This window comes from Aotus nancymaae, unplaced genomic scaffold (genome assembly GCF_030222135.1).
Source record: "Aotus nancymaae isolate 86718 unplaced genomic scaffold, 86718_ANA_hifiasm-v0.15.2.pri h1tg000019l, whole genome shotgun sequence".
NCBI classification, from domain to species: domain Eukaryota; kingdom Metazoa; phylum Chordata; class Mammalia; order Primates; family Aotidae; genus Aotus; species Aotus nancymaae.
The window spans coordinates 27,558,378-27,570,626 of NW_026988431.1; the positions used below are offsets into that span (position 1 = coordinate 27,558,378).

General features: G+C 40.1%; 2 non-coding genes across 2 annotated transcripts; both read right to left on the minus strand.

The window, feature by feature from the left end:
• Positions 1 to 941: 941 nt before the first annotated feature.
• Positions 942 to 1,013, minus strand: TRNAC-GCA (transfer RNA cysteine (anticodon GCA)). Its single transcript has one exon. It is a non-coding gene; the product is annotated as a tRNA-Cys (tRNA).
• A 2,602-nt stretch (positions 1,014 to 3,615) lies between these two features.
• TRNAC-GCA (transfer RNA cysteine (anticodon GCA)) lies at positions 3,616 to 3,687 on the minus strand. The gene has a single exon. It is a non-coding gene; the product is annotated as a tRNA-Cys (tRNA).
• Positions 3,688 to 12,249: the final 8,562 nt, after the last annotated feature.

Sequence of the window (12,249 nt, forward strand, 5' to 3'; positions counted from 1 at the left end):
TCAAGGTTAAAAGAAAAATGACAAAAACAGGAAAAGACTGAAAAACTGTCACAGTCCGAAGAAGACTAAGGAGACATTACAATGATAGCAAATAAATGCAACATGGTATCCTGGATTGAATCCTGGAGCAGGAAAAAAAAAATAGCAGAAAAAAATAAACTGGTGAATAATCTGTCATTTGGTTAATAGTGTTGCACGATTGCATGCCTGTATCAAAATATCTCATGTAACCCATACATATATACATCTAATCTGTACTGACAAAAAGTAAAAATAAAAATAAATAGTGTTGCACCAGCATTTATTTCATAGGTTCTTTTTTTCTTTCATTGTTACCTTTAATGGACACATAATAATTGTGATACAGTGTGATATCTTGATAAATGTACAGTGTATAATGATCATATTGGGGGTAATTAGCATACCCATCACCTCAAACTTTTCATTCCATAGTTTTGATAAATACACCATTATTTTGTAACATGTTAACATATTACAAGGTAGGTAAAAGGTATACAAAACCTCTCTATTGCTATCTTAATAATTCTTCTGTAAATCTAAAATTTACAGAATTTATGAACTCTTCCATGAAATCTAAAATAAATAAAAAACTTGAAGAAATGGAGACAAAAAGTGCCTGGTTAATAAGATTGAATATACAGGAAAGAAGAAATAAAGACACATGTAAGAAAGCACATGTGTGTGTGCACGTGTCAGGGCTTATGACTGTGTTTGTGTGTGCACATTAGAAGAAGAGTGAGTTTATGTGAGATGGTAGCTCTGCTACAAGAGAACTAATGAGCCAAGGCACTTGCATGAACCTGATTGTAAGCATCTTCTTAAATTTTGAGCCTTACACACTTTGCTTGCCTTACGCTATTCCAGGACTTTTAATGAAGCTGCCAAGGAGAGCAAAAGCCAGGAGAGCAAAAGTATGCTACAGGGGGCACCTGGATTTGAACCAGGGACCTCTTGATCTGCAGTCAAATGCTCTACCACTGAGCTACACCCCCTTGACAGCAGTAGGCTTCAAATAAACATTTATTCCATTTTTATGACCTGCAAAACACCTCATAAATACCTTTGATGTCTAAGATTGCTTTTGAATTTAAACTCATTCCCAATCTCCTCCTAGCCATACCATCTCTTGTTTTTCCTAGAGCATGTATACTCATTCTCTTCCCAGCACCTGAAGCTCAGTGCTGTATCCTCAGTCTAATATTCCAGCTTTAAAAATATACCACCAACTGCCCATTGATCTCTGGACACATCAATGAATGTTTTGAGCATTAAAGGATACCAACAAGTATTGGACATGGAGGGGATCTTAACTGGGTATCCACAAGTGGATTTCAGATGTTCATGTTCAATTTTGAAATTACAGGCAAATACTATGTATTTGCACATACTGTATATTGTGCATATTTTCATCAGATTTTCAATGGAGACCTCATCCAGGACCAACTGTCTCACTTCAGAATTTAAAAAAAAAATCACCAAAGAGAAAAACAAAACACACTGGATGTTCCAAAGCCCAAAATTCAATTTTGAACACCTCTGATTCCTATTCCAATCTGAGAACTCAATCTTATCCATCTCCAAGATTGAGCAAAAGGTCAAGAAAATTTTTGTCAGTGCAACAAATTTTCCCTGGCGAGGTCTGTCGGCTACCATGGGACCAGGGAACACATATCAACCAGAGCTCCAGCTCACAAACTCTCTGAGGGCCCCAGACACCCACTCCCAGCACTGCTCAATCTGATGCCAAACAAGAGCCTCAGATTTCAAATCCAGTACACCTAAACCTAAGCTTATCATCTGCTTACCCAAACCTGCCTCTCCACCTATTTTACTTTGTACTAATAATAGCTCACGTATGTTGGGCATTTTCAATATGCTAGGCATGGTACTAAAAGTTCTACACACAACCTCCCATGTAATTGTTACAAAAATCCTATAAAATAAACAGTAGTAGTAGTATACAAGTTGGAAACTGAGGCACCAGTTGATTGGAATATCTAGCCCTAGGTCACACAGCTAGCAGGTGGTAGGGCCAGGATTCCAGCACAGGTTCAGACTGTGTGAAGAGTCTGCCTGCTTAACCAGCTGAGCAGTCTCCTTCCTATTTTGGTTGGAGATGCCAACACCCTGTACTCAGTCATCTAGACAAAAATGCTTAAGGCACTCTAGGCTCTTCTCACCCTCCTCCTCAGTTGCAGTGAATCACCAGGTGCTATTGATTTTACCTCTGACATTGCTCAAGTCCATCTCCACCCTGCACTGTCAGTGCCACCACCTCCTGAATACCCTCCTGGCCTCCACCCCCCACATCTACCCTGTACTGCTTCCAGAGCAGCCTGTTTGAAAACTAAGTCCATCTAGATCACTGCCCTTTAAATGCCTTCACAATAAACTTCAAGCCTCTGCACAACATGCAGTTCTTCTCATCTGATTTTTACCTGCCTCCTCAGCTTCAACGTTATCTTTTGACGCTCCCCATATCACATTTTGTGCTCCAGCTGCCTCCAACTGCATCTACCTGGCTCTAGCCTCTGCTCAGCTGTTTCCTATGCCTGGAATTGCAACCAGCCCCTCCACAACCCCACCTCCATTCCACCCTACATGTGTGAGATATTATCCATCTTTGAAACCCTGATTGCCCATCAGCTCCTCCAGAAGCTTGCCTTGACCTCCCCTCCTCTGGACAGAGGTAATCACTGCCTCTTCTGTGTTACTGCACCTATTACAGCTAGGTACAGCTCACCCACTCTATTTCCTTGTTTTATATGCCTACACCCTGAATGAGGGCAGGGGCTAATGTCTTATTCAACTCTGGGTTCACACTTTTCATGTTTCTGGTACATAGTAGGTGCCCACTGTATGTTGTTCGGACTGATCTAAAAACAAAGCATTGCCTGTATTGTGGGTGGGAGTTACACCTGACTTCTGGCTCCATGCCTGAGTCCTGAATCAAGTTACCCAATGAGGGGGTACTTGGCTGTAGGAAATCAACAGGAGATGGAAGGTAATAGAAATCCTTAAGCTTTAAAGAGGAAAAAGTACAGTTCCTTAAACTTCAGCCCAGTTCTTGTTTACACTCCCGCTAAAATGTTCTATGGATAAAACTCTATTCCTTTGCTTTTCCCTGGGCAATGCAAAGTATGGGCATAGTCACTAAGTCCCTGGTTTTCCTGGTAGCTAACAGGTTCTAAAACTCTATGGGCAATCACAGGACTGTGGAAACATTGCCTAGTAGGATTTTGTCACAAAGCTTTTGACATTAGGAGAGCAGCATGTGTAGTATACTTAAGTCAGTGACAGTGTGTGCTCTGAGTTCAAATCCTGAATCTGCCCTTTATAGCTTTTTGACCTTGAGTGAATTACTGAGTATCTCCAAGTCTCAGCCTCCTCATGTAAAATGGAAATACATACAAACAAATATGTATCTTATAAAACTGTGGTCAGAAGTAGAGGAGAACCAATGTAAAGGCCTAGACTGGCATTTATTAAGAATGGAAGCAAGGGACATTAGTTATTATCTAATCAGCCATGAGCCATAGAAGATAAGAAGTCAAAGTCAATCCATATTCTTCTGAAACAAAAACACAAATGCATAGGGGGCACCTGGATTTGAACCAGGGACCTCTTGATCTGCAGTCAAATGCTCTACCCCTGAGCTATACCCCCATACTGCTAAACCTGCTTTTATAGTTTATCTCTCTCTCGCTTGCTCTCTCAACATTCTGGTTCTAAAAACCTCCAATGACTCAGGGGACCTATAATTAGAATGTTGTCTGAAGGAAGTCTGGGCATTACAAGCTTTAGAAGAGGATTATTATAAAAGACAGAACTTAGTTCTCAGGAGCCAAGAAACTCTTCTTAGACTGGCCAGTACCCAGAGCCTTATTCCTGTCCACCATATCTCACATAAAGCAAACTTCAGTTCCAAGTAAAAATAATCAGATTCTGCACAAATGGTAACATCAATATAATGTGGATGACTGGATCCTGTCTAGCTTCTCTTAGCCAAGGCTCCTAGCAACTGAGATTCTTATTCCTCTTCATGATTTCACAGAATTGAGCTCAAAACTGGCACTCTAGATATTTGTTGCATTAAATTGACTCTGGAAAAAATATGTATAAATAACAATTTGTGTGAGATAGCTTTTCCAAGCCACAACTGTAAGATTATTTTAGTCACACAAAAACAGATGGTCAGTGAGTTACACTCTTGTGTAACATAACTTGCCTGAAATGTGGAATATTGTCAACTTTGAAAGGTTATTTGATAAAGAGAAACAAGATTCCAGATGAGGGTCTCTTAATCAACCAAGTAGATAATTTATCCTAGTCCTACCACCAAAGATTCATTTTCAGCTCCTAAACACAACCACACTTACAGCAACCTGTATTTCCTGACCTCATAAACACCTCCTCTCACCCTAATAAATTGTGCAGGTGCTTCTTATGTAAATCTTGCATGTTTGGGCCTATTGAGAAGTCTCTCTTCTGCCAATTTCCTAGGCCACATACATTATTCAGGCATTTCCAAGGGATCCAACATTTGGGATGATCATTTTGTGTCAGGGTTTTGGTTGGTTGGGAGCATAGAAGAGGTTCCCCTGCCTCAGGCTGGACTTGAGAGCTAAGAAAAGAATCACAGTGCATGCTTTGCTCATTGTTCGTCTCTCCTGCTAGCCATTAGTGGGTGTTGAGAGTTTAACAGTAGCAGATGTACTCTGTGCTTCATCTCGAAGAACTCCAGTGCTGGAAGGGTTTTAGGGATCATTATTTCAACCACGTCCTCTGTACTCTAAGAAACACAGGTTGAGAGAAGTCAAAGAGCCTTGCTTAAAATCACAAGCATGTCAGTGGCAGGATCTGGACTGGGGTCCACTCTACTTATAGCCTGTTATAAGCAGGGATCCTTTGGAAGCTCCCACTGCCTGGAACAATACAAATGTTCAAAAAAATGTTTGTGGGATAAATGTCAGGCTGTAGTTGTATACAGGGTGACCAACCATCCTAATTTACTGGGAACTCACCAAGTTTTAGTACTAAATGTTCTACATCCCAGGAAAGCTTTCAGTTCCAGGAAATTCCTCAGAAAATTGGGTATTTTCTAAGTGTTATCACTTACTTTTTCCATTGTCACAGTTTTAATCATTTCCACATACCTCCTGTAGTAGTATTTACTTAATATTTGTCTTGAAATCAACTTACTGTCCAAAAATATCCTTGAAATCATGCTAGGTATATTTCTTTTTACTGGACATCAAAATAAACGTAACTACTAAAATATGTTAAAATCATATTTAACATGTTACATTTACAAATTGCCATGCATGCTTCTAAACACTTTACAAATACTAACTCATTTAATCCTCAAGATGATCCAGTGAGGAAAGAAATGCTATTATCTTTACCTTGCAAATGAGAAAACTGAGTCACAGTGAAGTTAAATAACTTGCCCAAGGTCACACAGCTAGTCAACTTGTCCATATGTCCCCAAAGTCATCCTGAAAACCCTCAGTGGTAACCATAGTATATTTATTAATTTAATAGTTTAACCTGACTGGGCCACAGGATGCCCAGATATTTGTTTAAATGTTATTCTGAGTGTCTGTGAAGGTATTTCTCGGTGAGATTAACATACAAATTACTAGACTGAGTACTGCAGATTGCCCTCACTAATATAGGTGGGCTTCCCCCAATCAAGTTGAGACCCAAATAGAGCAAAAATGCTGAGTGAGAGGGAACTCCTCCTCCTGACTGCTTTGAGCTGGGACATCAGTCTTTTCCAGCCTCCAGACTCAAAATGAAACATCAGCTCTTCTTGAGTCTTGAGCCTGCTGGCTTTCAACCTGAAACGATACCATCAGCAATCCTGGGTCTCCAGCTTACTAACTAGAGATCTTGGAATTTCTCAGCCTATATAATCATATGAGCCAATTCCTCATAATAAGTCTCTTTCTATATGTATATGTGTGTATGTGTGTGTGCATGCATATACATATATACATATACATGTATGTATATGTGTGTGTATGTATATATATATTTGTGTGTATGTGTTTGATTCTTTTTCTCTAGAGAACCCTGACTAACACACACAGCATACTCTGGAAAGAATAGTCAGGCCTGCACTAGATTTGAGGATCCTATTCATATTTGTTGAGATTGTATAAACCCCATGAGGCCCAGAACAGCACCTGCCACAAGGTAAAAGCTGAACTGATCTGCTCTTACATCCCTAACCCGCTGCCGACATGACGTCCCATACGTGAATTTGCTCTCAGTGCTCTGAAAACATAAGCAAAAGTAAAAATTAATGTTTGTTTTATTTATAAGGTATATAAGCCAGACAGTCTGGTCTGAGCTCCAAAGCCTAGCACTCAAAGATTTTCATCAGAGCCACAAAAGAGGAGGAGATTACAAAACAAAAAAAACATCTTGCAGAGAACTCAGAAAAATTGTGGCAATTATTCAAAATATGTTCAACCACAGGGTTTTAGAAACTGAAACCTCCTAATATTTCTAGATTCCATAAAACTATTTAGTAATGGAAAAGAGAATTTAAGTTTTTCAAAGCTTCTGCACAGCAAATGAGACAAAAAATGAAAAGCTAACTTACAGAATGGGATAAAGTATTTCCAAACCACATATCTGACAAGGGGTTAATATTCAAAATATGTAAAAAATTTACATAATTCAACAACAAAAAAAAAACAAATAGTCCAATTAAAAAGTGGGCAGGCCGAGGCGGGTGGATCACAAGGTCAAGAGATCGAGACCGTCCTGGTCAACATGGTGAAACCCCGTCTCTACTAAAAATACAAAAAATTAGCTGGGCATGGTGGCGCGTGCCTGTAGTCCCAGCTACTCAGGAGGCTGAGGCAGGAGAATTGCCTGAACCCAGGAGGTGAAGGTTGCGGTGAGCCGAGATCGCGCCATTGCACTCCAGCCTGGGTAACAGGAGTGAAACTCCGTCTCAAAAAAAAAAAAAAAAAAAAGTGGGCAAAGGACATAAATAGACATTTTCTCAAAGATGACATACAAACAGTCATCAATTACATTTTAAAAAGTTCTCAACATCATTAATCCATCACAGAAATGCAAATCAAAACCACAATGAAATATAACTTCATGCCTGTTAGGATGAATATTATCGAAAAGACAAGAGACAACAAGTGTTAGCGGGGATGTGAAGAAAACCTCAGGTTCCTCAGGGAACTCTTGTGAACTATTGGTGGAAATGTAAATTGGTATAACCATTATGGAAAAGGGTATGAAAGTTCCTCAAAAAAATTAAAAATAAGAATACCGGCCGGGCGCGGTGGCTCAAGCCTGTAATCCCAGCACTTTGGGAGGCCGAGGCGGGTGGATCACGAGGTCAAGAGATCGAGACCATCCTGGTCAACATGGTGAAACCCCGTCTCTACTAATACAAAAAATTAGCTGGGCACGGTGGCACGTGCCTGTAATCCCAGCTACTCAGGAGGCTGAGGCAGGAGAATTGCCTGAACCCAGGAGGCGGAGATTGCGGTGAGCCAAGATCGCGCCATTGCGCTCCAGCCTGGGTATCAAGAGCGAAACTCCGTCTCAAAAAAAAAAGAATACCAGCCAAATGCAGTGGCTCACGTCTGTAATCTCAGCACTTTGGGAGGCCGAGGTGGGCAGATCACCTGAGATCAGGAGTTCGAGACCAGCTTGTTCAACATGGTGAAACCCCATTGCTACAAAAAATACAAAAATTAGGTGGATGTGGTGGTGCAAACCTGTAGTCCCAGCTACTTGGGAGTCTGAGGCAGGAGAATCACTTGAACTCAGGAGGCAGAGGTTGCAGTGAGCCAAGATCGTGCCACTGCACTTCAGCCTGGTGACAGAGCGAGACTCCATCTCAAAAAAAAAAAAAAAGTTCTCACCATTTTGAAAAATAGTAACTATGTAAGGTAATGGAAGTGTTAACTTGATTGTAATAATCATTTCACAATGTATATGTATATAAAATTATAACATTTTGTATCTTAAATATATACAATTTTGTCAATTATATGTCAATGAAGCTAGGAAAAAACTAAAATTTTCAGTAATTAGAAATATTTTCCCCTTATTTCAAGATATTGCTCAGTTGAATTTTTTTTCACTTTTTAATCCACAGTTTATTCAACCGTAAAATGCAGATGTTGCAATTAGAAGATCTACTAAATTCTTTCTAATCCTGACAATTAATGACTCACAAACTCAAATTTTACCTTCTCATGGAGGACCAAGTCAGAAAGTACAAGTATGGCCAAATAATGGCAGAACAAAATGATTGAACCCTGTGAGAGGTTTCAAACACAATCCCACATTAAAAAGAAAATGTGTTCTTACCATGGCCACAAGATACACCATCAACCTTACCACCTTAATTCTTCCCCATATTATTTTGTACTAAGTATTTGTTCTTATAAATGCCTATGGCCTATGAAAAGATGCTCAACATCCCTAATTACAAGTAAATGCAAATCAAAACTGCAATGAGACATCACCTCACACCCATTAAGATAGCCACTATCAAAAGAACAAAATAACAAGGGTTGGTGAGAATGTGGAGAAACTGAAACTCTTGTGCACTATTGGTGAGAATGACAATTATTGTGGAAAATAACATGGAGGTTTCTCAAAAAATTAAAAACAAGATTACTATGTGATCCAACAATTCCACTTCTAGGTATTATCCAAAAGAATTCAAAGCATCTCCAGAGGTAGTTGCATATCTGCATTCATTGTAGCATTATTCACAGAGCCAAGAGGTGGAAACCACCCAAATGTCCATCAACAGATGAATGAATAAAGAAAATGTGGAGTATATACACAAGGGAATATTAGCCTTTAAAAAGAAGGAAATTCTGTCCCATGCATGCATGGGTGAACCTCAAGTTATGCCAGGTGAAAATTGAAACCTGGGAAAACCTGGATCAACTTGAGAGAGAGAAAGAAAGAGGAAGAGGAAAAGAGAAGAGAGAGAATGAGTTTGAGAGTGAATTTTAGAGTAAAACATAGCACACTGTATGACCTCCAGGCTACAATAGAGCAGACAATCTCCCCTTCAAGGCTTTTGAGAGGTAAACTGCAAAGCTACTGAACTACACACTTAAAAAAAATGGCTAATATGGTAAATTTAATGCTATATGATTTTTTACCACAATAAAAAAAAAACCTATGGTCTAATATTAGGAAGAATTTGTGTAATGAAGTAAACCATCTCAAGAAAGCAACTGGGTGCCTATTGTGGAAATGGCAAGCACAGGCGCGTGTTATCTCACTTGAGGGTGAGCTACTCTGCAACCTCTAACTTAGTGAACAGATTGTGCCTGATTCACAGACCAAGACAAATTCTTCCTTTAACTCAATAGCAAACTCAAATGCTTCTCTCTGCCCGCAACAGGGCATACCACCACCTGGCTTTCTTTATTTCCCAGATGGTCATTGTGTCCTTTAGCCCTTTTCATTATTCACTTAACACCAAAACAAAATGCCGCTAATAATATTAGTCTATTTTCTGCTCTTGGAGAAGTAGCATCTGGACTTAGGCCCTGTGCCCAGATTTCCCACTCCATTGGCACTGTGGTCTAGGGAAGTCTTTCAAGGTTTTGTTAAGCCTCCAGCCAGGTGAAAGGTATATGTTAGTTTTTTTGTTTTGTTTTGTTTTGTTTTTAATTTTTTAAAGAAAGAAAAAGGAATGTCCCAGTCAAACGGCACCAAACTAAATTGTCATGGGAAAATTGGCCAAATGATATATTTAATCAATGCTTTGCAGTTTACATCTCAAAATCCTTCAAGGGGAGACTACTTTATTATGCCGGAGGTCACACAATGTGCTATGTTTCACTCTAAAATTCACTCTCAAACTCATTCTCTCTCTCTCTTCTCTCTTCCCCCTTCCTCTTTCTGTCTCTCAGGTTGATTCAGGTTTTCCCAGGGTTCAAGTTATTTTCTGAATGAAACAAAAGCCCTTTTACAAGGTGCACTCAAGCTGCTCAGATTACTTTGTTCTAGTTCAGCAGTTACAATTTCCGGTAGAGATGTGCCTTGTTTTATGAGAAAGGTTTGTTCCTTAAAGTTACTGTGTGACCATCATATCAGTGTGTCCTTCCATGAATGCCTCTGCTAATTTGTTTCATGAAATGTCTCTTTTTCTCATATACGCTTCCTCTCTAGGCTTTCCTAAGAATTAAAAGAAAAAAAAAATAGCAAGCTTACCAACCCTTTGGCTAGTGCACTGAATATAAGATTATTGGGAGAATAAGGAGAATAATTTAATTCATGGATGTGGTGGCTTTTAAGAAATCAACTTAGTTAGGCTGGAAATTCATCTCTCAGAATTCCCTTCTCTGCATGGTTGTCTATCAATCAGAGTTGCCCACAAGAAAATGTGCAGATGTGAAGGTGGAAGTGAAGCAGCATCATGTTTACAATGAGATGGAGGTGTAGAAGCAGCTGCTGTTGCAGTCTGCCCATAGTCACTGATCTTGTGGCTCACTTTGTCCATCAGGGCAGTTGCAGGCCCCTAGTTCCTCCACTTCCTACTGGATCTTCTCTTTAACCTCTTTGAATCCTGGGCCAAGTTTGTGAGCAGCTTTGGGGTGAAATGAGCCAGGCATTCTGCAAATCCCAACACTGGAGTTGGAGGTTTGGAGGCATTGAGAGACTGATGTGGATTCCAATTTATCCTTTCTCTCCCCCACTTCATATTAATCTTCCTTTCCAGACTGCTGGCCTTGCTGACTTCAGGACCAGCACTAGACATAGAAGCAACAGACTTACCTAAACTCTCACCAAGGTCCTACAGTTGTGTGAGATCTCATCCCTAAAATAAGTATTTTATATCATTTATATGGTTCTGCTTCTCTGATTGAGTTCTAATTCCTTGGAAATAAGTCAGCAAATGACATGCAAGACTGAAATTCTTTGATTTGACCAAATCCTACAATGACCAATGATCAACAGATGACAAGCTTTTACAAATCTCCAGCTTCACTTGGTAGTGTACCCAAGCCAGATACAATTGTCTCAGACCCTTCTCCAGGCAATCCAGCATTCCCTATCAGGAGGGAAGTGCAGCCAGCAACAACTTCCTGGTCAGTAGCTACCACTCCTCCTACACACTCAGTATCCTTTGGACCTGAGATCTCAAGGCTTCAAAGAAGTGAGATGTTCTCCTTCTACTAAAATGCCATCTGGCACACAGCCCCTAAGCCTCTGCTTTCTACTTCTTTCTGCCAAGCAATGCCATCAACACTCTTCTTACTGAAAGGCCATGTGTTACACGGTACTACAATAATCCTCAAGGTAATGAAAGTAATGCCAAGTGGAAAACCAAGAGGGTGGGCGGAGGGCTGATGGGCTGGACGAAATAGCCACTCGATTGCCAGTTCATAAAAGATGTGGCAGCAACTCATTTTCTGGCTGGAGATTGTGGATGTCACATCTTTGAATCAGGTGGCAAGGCATCTGTGAAGGGCAATGTGGCATCCCAGGCAGTGGGTGGTGAGATCAGGAAGAAAAAATGGAAATCAACAGATGGCGGATCCTACAGCTGAGAACTGATTCTTCAGTTTGACATGGTTGGCATACACATTTTAAATGGAGCTTGGTAAAGATCAGGTTATTTTACCATTGACCAAGCCCTTGGCCTCTAGAAGGTCTTAAATTTTTATTTGCATTGCTTTCACGAATGTTTCTTTGCTTTTCAGGAACTTCAGGAAAAGAGGTTAAGTAGTGGAGGGAAGAAAGAGGCAGGGGTTGGCAGATCAAACACAGGACTTAAAAGTCCTAGATCTAAACCTTAAAATCCCCAAATATTTTAAGTTATAAAAAGATGTCCCACTTTCGTAATCCAGTTCTGTAAATAGTTTTCCGAAGTCGGGGGACTTGCAAAGATTTAATTTGCCTGACAAAAATTTTCATTGGCATTTTCTATATTTCCTAGTGCCACCCTCTATGGTTTTCAATCCCTAAACGTCTAAATTAATGTGGACATCTGCTTCTAGCAAATATAGTCAGAACTGCCCTGCCACTGCCAATTTGCAATCATAAAATCATAGAAATGAAAGGAAGAGGAAGTTAAACAGGACAACTCAGCCCAGCATCCCGGAAATGGGCGTTTTGTAACTTGTAACTTGCTCCCCTCCTCCTACCTTGTATCCTGCCCCCTCCCACCATGTCCCAATCTAATGTCATCATTTCAACTGCCAAATATAC